The sequence below is a fragment of the Chiloscyllium punctatum genome, unplaced genomic scaffold (assembly GCF_047496795.1).
Source record: "Chiloscyllium punctatum isolate Juve2018m unplaced genomic scaffold, sChiPun1.3 scaffold_1775, whole genome shotgun sequence".
In the NCBI taxonomy this organism is placed as follows: Eukaryota; Metazoa; Chordata; class Chondrichthyes; order Orectolobiformes; family Hemiscylliidae; genus Chiloscyllium; species Chiloscyllium punctatum.
In genome coordinates, this window is record NW_027311508.1 from 17,501 (window position 1) to 26,047 (window position 8,547).

Sequence of the window (8,547 nt, forward strand, 5' to 3'; positions counted from 1 at the left end):
CGGCCCAACGACTCCCAGAGCCGGTCGTGCGGCGCGCGAGGTCTGCTCTCTTCACAAGAGGCTTTATTAGGGAGTGCTAAGGCAAGGTTCTGTGCCCTCCACCCTCATCGCAACACCCATGGGAGCCTCCGGTCGTCAATAGACCGCCGCACCGGCCTCTGACTGACTCTCAGAATGGACGGAAAGAGCCGGGTAAGCCTTTCAAAAGATTCGACCACGTGCCGAAAACTTTAGACTTCCGTGAGCTCTCCGGCTTGCACCGAGACCCGAAGTCGACGTGCGAAGCACCACGGGACCCCTTTCGCCTGCAGGTCCCGAGCCGCCTTTATTTGCTGTTACGAGCATCGTGTGCCCCATACCTGCGTGACGAGCACCGCAGGGCGGCAGAGCCATCGCACTTGGCCGGGTGGCAGAGGAGGACCCGACTATTCACAGATAGCGGCCCAACGACTCCCAGAGCCGGTCGTGCGGCGCGCGAGGTCTGCTCTCTTCACAAGAGGCTTTATTAGGGAGTGCTAAGGCAAGGTTCTGTGCCCTCCACCCTCATCGCAACACCCATGGGAGCCTCCGGTCGTCAATAGACCGCCGCACCGGCCTCTGACTGACTCTCAGAATGGACGGAAAGAGCCGGGTAAGCCTTTCAAAAGATTCGACCACGTGCCGAAAACTTTAGACTTCCGTGAGCTCTCCGGCTTGCACCGAGACCCGAAGTCGACGTGCGAAGCACCACGGGACCCCTTTCGCCTGCAGGTCCCGAGCCGCCTTTATTTGCTGTTACGAGCATCGTGTGCCCCATACCTGCGTGACGAGCACCGCAGGGCGGCAGAGCCATCGCACTTGGCCGGGTGGCAGAGGAGGACCCGACTATTCACAGATAGCGGCCCAACGACTCCCAGAGCCGGTCGTGCGGCGCGCGAGGTCTGCTCTCTTCACAAGAGGCTTTATTAGGGAGTGCTAAGGCAAGGTTCTGTGCCCTCCACCCTCATCGCAACACCCATGGGAGCCTCCGGTCGTCAATAGACCGCCGCACCGGCCTCTGACTGACTCTCAGAATGGACGGAAAGAGCCGGGTAAGCCTTTCAAAAGATTCGACCACGTGCCGAAAACTTTAGACTTCCGTGAGCTCTCCGGCTTGCACCGAGACCCGAAGTCGACGTGCGAAGCACCACGGGACCCCTTTCGCCTGCAGGTCCCGAGCCGCCTTTATTTGCTGTTACGAGCATCGTGTGCCCCATACCTGCGTGACGAGCACCGCAGGGCGGCAGAGCCATCGCACTTGGCCGGGTGGCAGAGGAGGACCAGACTATTCACAGATAGCGGCCCAACGACTCCCAGAGCCGGTCGTGCGGCGCGCGAGGTCTGCTCTCTTCACAAGAGGCTTTATTAGGGAGTGCTAAGGCAAGGTTCTGTGCCCTCCACCCTCATCGCAACACCCATGGGAGCCTCCGGTCGTCAATAGACCGCCGCACCGGCCTCTGACTGACTCTCAGAATGGACGGAAAGAGCCGGGTAAGCCTTTCAAAAGATTCGACCACGTGCCGAAAACTTTAGACTTCCGTGAGCTCTCCGGCTTGCACCGAGACCCGAAGTCGACGTGCGAAGCACCACGGGACCCCTTTCGCCTGCAGGTCCCGAGCCGCCTTTATTTGCTGTTACGAGCATCGTGTGCCCCATACCTGCGTGACGAGCACCGCAGGGCGGCAGAGCCATCGCACTTGGCCGGGTGGCAGAGGAGGACCCGACTATTCACAGATAGCGGCCCAACGACTCCCAGAGCCGGTCGTGCGGCGCGCGAGGTCTGCTCTCTTCACAAGAGGCTTTATTAGGGAGTGCTAAGGCAAGGTTCTGTGCCCTCCACCCTCATCGCAACACCCATGGGAGCCTCCGGTCGTCAATAGACCGCCGCACCGGCCTCTGACTGACTCTCAGAATGGACGGAAAGAGCCGGGTAAGCCTTTCAAAAGATTCGACCACGTGCCGAAAACTTTAGACTTCCGTGAGCTCTCCGGCTTGCACCGAGACCCGAAGTCGACGTGCTAAGCACCACGGGACCCCTTTCGCCTGCAGGTCCCGAGCCGCCTTTATTTGCTGTTACGAGCATCGTGTGCCCCATACCTGCGTGACGAGCACCGCAGGGCGGCAGAGCCATCGCACTTGGCCGGGTGGCAGAGGAGGACCAGACTATTCACAGATAGCGGCCCAACGACTCCCAGAGCCGGTCGTGCGGCGCGCGAGGTCTGCTCTCATCACAAGAGGCTTTAGGGAGTGCTCAGGCAAGGGTCAGCCCGCAGCCTTCCTGGCAACACCCAGGGGAACCAGGCCACTCGCGTCTCTCGCCTTCATTTTCGACACGAGCGCCTGCGGAGGGCCACCACCCCCTCCGATTGTCAAGAGACCTCCGCACCGGCCTCTGACTTACTCTCAGAATGGACGGAAAGAGCCGGGTAAGCCTTTGAAAAGATTCGACCACGTGCCGAAAACTTTAGACTTCCGTGAGCTCTCCGGCTTGCACCGAGACCCGAAGTCGACGTGCTTAGCACCACGGGACCCCTTTCGCCTGCAGGTCCCGAGCCGCCTTTTATTTTTGTTACGAGTATCGTGTTCCCCAAACCTGGGTGACGAGCACCGCAGGGCGGCAGAGCCATCGCGCTTGTCCGGGTGGCAGAGGAGGACCAGACTATTCACAAATAGCGGCCCAACGACTCCCAGAGCCGGTCGTGCGGCAGGCGAGGTCTGCTCTCATCACAAGAGGCTTTAGGGAGTGCTCAGGCAACGGTCAGCCCGCAGCCTTCTTGGCAACACCCAAGGGAACCAGGCCACTCGCGTCTCTCGCCTTCATTTTGGACACGAGCGCCTGTGGAGGGACGGCCGGAGTCAACGTGGGGTTTGCCCGCCCTCCAATAGTGTCAAAAGACCGCCGCACAAGTCTCTGACTGACTCTTAGAACAGACAGAAAGAGTTTGTCAAATCTGTCAAAAAATTGACAAAGTGTCAAAAATTCGACTTCCAAGAGCTCTCCGGCATGCACTCATACCTGTCATTAAAGTGCTATGCCCGTGGAACCGTTTTTCGGATGCCTTTCAGAACGGTCCCGCGCCGCCATTTTGTTCTAAAAATCGTGTTCCCATATATCTCCGGGTACCCCGCCAACCTCACTGCGGAAAAACTACAAGTGGCACTGAATGGGTCTGAATTCCAAATTTGACTGCATCGGTCTGGAACTCGGTCCGGTCAAAACCGTTTGGATTTTTCTCGGTCCGGACTTCCGCGACAGACAAAGTTAAAGTTTTCGGGCTGCAGGCACAAAACGACAGCTGGCCATTTGCCGGGCTCAATTCACCCAATTCCTCCGGCACTTCGGAGCACATGTTCGGTGTAAGTTTGCGAATCTTTCCCGATGCTGCAGCATTTTCCTCCGCTGACACTTAGAATATTTTTCACACTTTGCTGAAAATTTTTCTAAGTGTTTTTTTCCAAGTTTTCCTGGTTACTGATTTCTTCTTTTTAAACATTTTTCTAAGTTTTTCTGGTTACTGATTTCTTCTTTTTAAACATTTTTCGCAGTTTGTCTGGTTACTGATTTCTTCTTTTTAAACATTTTTCGCCGTTTTTCTGGTTACTGATTTCTTCTTTTTAAACATTTTTCGCCGTTTTTCTGGTTACTGATTTCTTCTTTTTAAACATTTTTCTAAGTTTTTCTGGTTACTCATTTCTTCTTTTTAAACATTTTTCTAAGTTTTTCTGGTTACTGATTTCTTCTTTTTAAACATTTTTCTAAGTTTTTCTGGTTACTCATTTCTTCTTTTTAAACATTTTTCTAAGTTTTTCTGGTTACTCACTTCTTCTTTTTAAACATTTTTCGCCGTTTTTCTGGTTACTGATTTCTTCTTTTTAAACATTTTTCTAAGTTTTTCTGGTTACTCATTTCTTCTTTTTAAACATTTTTCTAAGTTTTTCTGGTTACTCATTTCTTCTTTTTAAACATTTTTCTAAGTTTTTCTGGTTACTGATTTCTTCTTTTTAAACATTTTTCTAAGTTTTTCTGGTTACTGATTTCTTCTTTTTAAACATTTTTCTAAGTTTTCCTGGTTACTCATTTCTTCTTTTTAAACATTTTTCTAAGTTTTCCTGGTTACTCATTTCTTCTTTTTAAACATTTTTCTAAGTTTTCCTGGTTACTGATTTCTTCTTTTTAAACATTTTTCGCAGTTTTTCTGGTTACTGATTTCTTCTTTTTAAACATTTTTTCGCAGTTTGTCTGGTTACTGATTTCTTCTTTTTAAACATTTTTCGCCGTTTTTCTGGTTACTGATTTCTTCTTTTTAAACATTTTTCGCCGTTTTTCTGGTTACTGATTTCTTCTTTTTAAGCATTTTTCTAAGTTTTTCTGGTTACTCATTTCTTCTTTTTAAACATTTTTCTAAGTTTTTCTGGTTACTGATTTCTTCTTTTTAAACATTTTTCTAAGTTTTTCTGGTTACTCATTTCTTCTTTTTAAACATTTTTCTAAGTTTTTCTGGTTACTCACTTCTTCTTTTTAAACATTTTTCTAAGTTTTTCTGGTTACTGATTTCTTCTTTTTAAACATTTTTCGCCGTTTTTCTGGTTACTGATTTCTTCTTTTTAAACATTTTTCTAAGTTTTTCTGGTTACTCATTTCTTCTTTTTAAACATTTTTCTAAGTTTTTCTGGTTACTGATTTCTTCTTTTTAAACATTTTTCTAAGTTTTCCTGGTTACTGATTTCTTCTTTTTAAACATTTTTCGCAGTTTTTCTGGTTACTGATTTCTTCTTTTTAAACATTTTTCTAAGTTTTCCTGGTTACTGATTTCTTCTTTTTAAACATTTTTCGCAGTTTTTCTGGTTACTGATTTCTTCTTTTTAAACATTTTTCTAAGTTTTTCTGGTTACTGATTTCTTCTTTTTAAACATTTTTCTAAGTTTTTCTGGTTACTCACTTCTTCTTTTTAAACATTTTTCTAAGTTTTCCTGGTTACTGATTTCTTCTTTTTAAACATTTTTCGCAGTTTGTCTGGTTACTGATTTCTTCTTTTTAAACATTTTTCGCAGTTTTTCTGGTTACTGATTTCTTCTTTTTAAACATTTTTCTAAGTTTTTCTGGTTACTCACTTCTTCTTTTATAACATTTTTCTAAGTTTTCCTGGTTACTGATTTCTTCTTTTTAAACATTTTTCTAAGTTTTCCTGGTTACTGATTTCTTCTTTTTAAACATTTTTCTAAGTTTTCCTGGTTACTGATTTCTTCTTTTTAAACATTTTTCTAAGTTTTTCTGGTTACTCATTTCTTCTTTTTAAACATTTTTCGCAGTTTTTCTGGTTACTGATTTCTTCTTTTTAAACATTTTCCTAAGTTTTCCTGGTTACTGATTTCTTCTTTTTAAACATTTTTCTAAGTTTTCCTGGTTACTCATTTCTTCTTTTTGATCATTTTTCTAAGTTTTCCTGGTTACTGATTTCTTCGTTTTGAACATTTTTCTAAGTTTTCCTGGTTACTCACTTCTTCTTTTCAAACATTTTTCTTCGTTTTTCTGTTTACTCATTTAGCACTTTCAGGCACTTTCCCATCATTTCCTCGTTCCCGATTTCACCCTTTAAAACGCTTTCGGGCATTTCCCTAAGTTTTGCGGTTCACTCGTTTGGGACTCACTGACACCTTCTCTAGCTTCCCTGCTCACTTTTTTCGTACTGTTGAGAAAATTCGAACCCTTTCCTTAACTATGCCGGTTACTGACTTCACCGCTTCAGACCCTTGTCCCCGTAATGAAAGATACCATTTCCCACCGTGGGAAATGCACGAAAATCGGACTGAACACGGGGGAGGCTCCCCCCTCGAAGGCGAGACCGTCGGCAGAACCGCCGGGTCAAACCCGGCCGAGCTACCCGGCTTACAAGTCTCAAAGTCGGTATGAGCAGTCACGTCCACCCCCATTCCCTTTTGGACCACTTCCCACGGTTCCAAATGCATGAAAATCGGCCTGTACACGGGGGAGGCACCCGCCTCGAAGACGAGACCGTCGGCAGAACCGCCGGGTCAAACCCGGCTGAGCTACCCGGCTCGGAAGCGCCAAAGTCGGGTTGAGCAGTCACATTCACTCCCATCGACGTTTGGACCACTTCCCACGGTTCGAAATGCACGGAAATCGGCCTGTACACGGGGGAGGCACCCGCCTCGAAGAGGAGACTGTCGGCAGAACCGCCGGGTCAAACCCGGCTGTGCTAACCGGCTCGGAAGCGCCAAAGTCGGGTTGAGCAGTCACATTCACTCCCATCCCCTTTTGGGCAACTTCCCACGGTTGGAAATGCATGGAAATCGGACTGAACACGGGGGAGGCTCCCCCCTCGAAGGCGAGACCGTCGGCAGAACCGCAGGATCAAACCCGGCTGAGCTACCCGGCTTACAAGTCTCAAAGTCGGTATGAGCAGACACGTCCACCCCCATTCCCTTTTGGACCACTTCCCACGGTTCGAAATGCATGAAAATCGGCCTGTATACGGGGGAGGCACCCGCCTCGAAGACGAGACCGTCGGCAGACCCGCCGGGTCAAACCCGGCTGAGCTACCCGGCTCGGAAGCGCCAAAGTCGGGTTGAGCAGTCACATTCACTCCCATCCCCTTTTGGACCACTTCCCACGGTTCGAAATGCACGAAAATCGGCCTGTACACGGGGGAGGCACCCGCCTCGAAGACGAGACCGTCGGCAGAACCGCCGGAACAAACCCGGCTGAGCTACCCGGCTTACAAGTCTCAAAGTCGGTATGAGCAGACACGTCCACCCCCATTCCCTTTTGGACCACTTCCCACGGTTCGAAATGCATGAAAATCGGCCTGTATACGGGGGAGGCACCCGCCTCGAAGACGAGACCGTCGGCAGACCCGCCGGGTCAAACCCGGCTGAGCTACCCGGCTCGGAAGCGCCAAAGTCGGGTTGAGCAGTCACATTCACTCCCATCCCCTTTTGAACCTCTTCCCACCGTTGGAAATGCACGAAAATCGGCCTGTACACGGGGGAGGCTCCCCCCTCGAAGGCGAGACCGTCGGCAGAACCGCCGGGTCAAACCCGGCTGAGCTACCCGGCTTACAAGTCTCGAAGTCGGGTTGAGCAGTCACATTCACTCCCATCGACTTTTGGGCAACTTCCCACCGTTGCAAATGCATGAAATCGGCCTGTACACGGGGGAGGCACCCGCCTCGAAGTCGAGACCGTCGGCAGAACCGCCGGGTCCAACCCGGCTGAGCTACCCGGCTTACAAGTCTCAAAGCCGGGTTGGGCAGTCACGTTCACCCCCATTCCCTTTTGGATCACTTCCCACGGTTCGAAATGCACGAAAACCGGCCTGTACACGGGGGAGGGTCCGCCCTCGAAGGCGAGACCGTCGGCAGAACCGCCGGGTCAAACCTGGCTGAGCTACCCGGCTTACAAGTCTCAAAGTCGGGTTGAGCAGTCACGTTCACTCCCATCGACTTTTAGACCACTTCCCACGGTTCGAAATGCACGAAAATCGGCCTGTACACGGGGGAGGCACCCGCCTCGAAGACGAGACCGTCGGCAGAACCGCCGGGTCAAACCCGGCCGAGCTACCCGGGTTAGAAGCCTCAGAGTCGGGTTGAGCAGTCACGTTCACTCCCATCGACTTTTAGACCACTTCCCACGGTTGGAAATGCACGAAAATCGGCCTGTACACGGGGGTGGCATCCGCCTCGAAGACGAGACCGTCGGCAGAACCGCCGGGTCAAACCCGGCTGAGCTACCCGGCTTACAAGTCTCAAAGTCGGGTTGAGCAGTCACATTCACTCCCATCGACTTTTGGGCAACTTCCCACGGTTCGAAATGCACAAGATTCGGCCTGAACACGGGGGACGCTCCCCCCTCGAAGGCGAGACCGTCGGCAGACCCGCCGGGTCAAACCCGGCTGAGCTACCCGGCTCGGAAGCGCCAAAGTCGGTATGAGCAGTCACGTTCACTCCCATCCCCTTTTGGACCGCTTCCCACGGTACGAAATGCATGAAAATCGGCCTGTACACGGGGGAGGCACCCGCCTCGAAGACGAGACCGTCGGCAGAACCGCCGGGTCAAACCCGGCTGAGCTACCCGGCTTACAAGTCTCAAAGTCGGGTTGAGCAGTCACATTCACTCCCATCGACTTTTGGGCAACTTCCCACGGTTCGAAATGCACAAAATTCGGCCTGAACACGGGGGACGCTCCCCCCTCGAAGGCGAGACCGTCGGCAGAACCGCCGGGTCAAACCCGGCTGAGCTACCCGGCTTAAAAGTCTCAAAGTCGGTATGAGCAGTCACATTCACCCCCATTCCCTTTTGGACCACTTCCCACGGTTGGAAATGCATGAAAATCGGCCTGGACACGGGGGAGGCTCCCCCCTCGATGACGAGACCGTCGGCAGAACCGCCGGAACAAACCCGGCTGAGCTACCCGGCTTACAAGTCTCAAAGTCGGTATGAGCAGACACGTCCACCCCCATTCCTTTTGGACCACTTCCCACCGTTGGAAATGCACGAAAATCGGCCTGT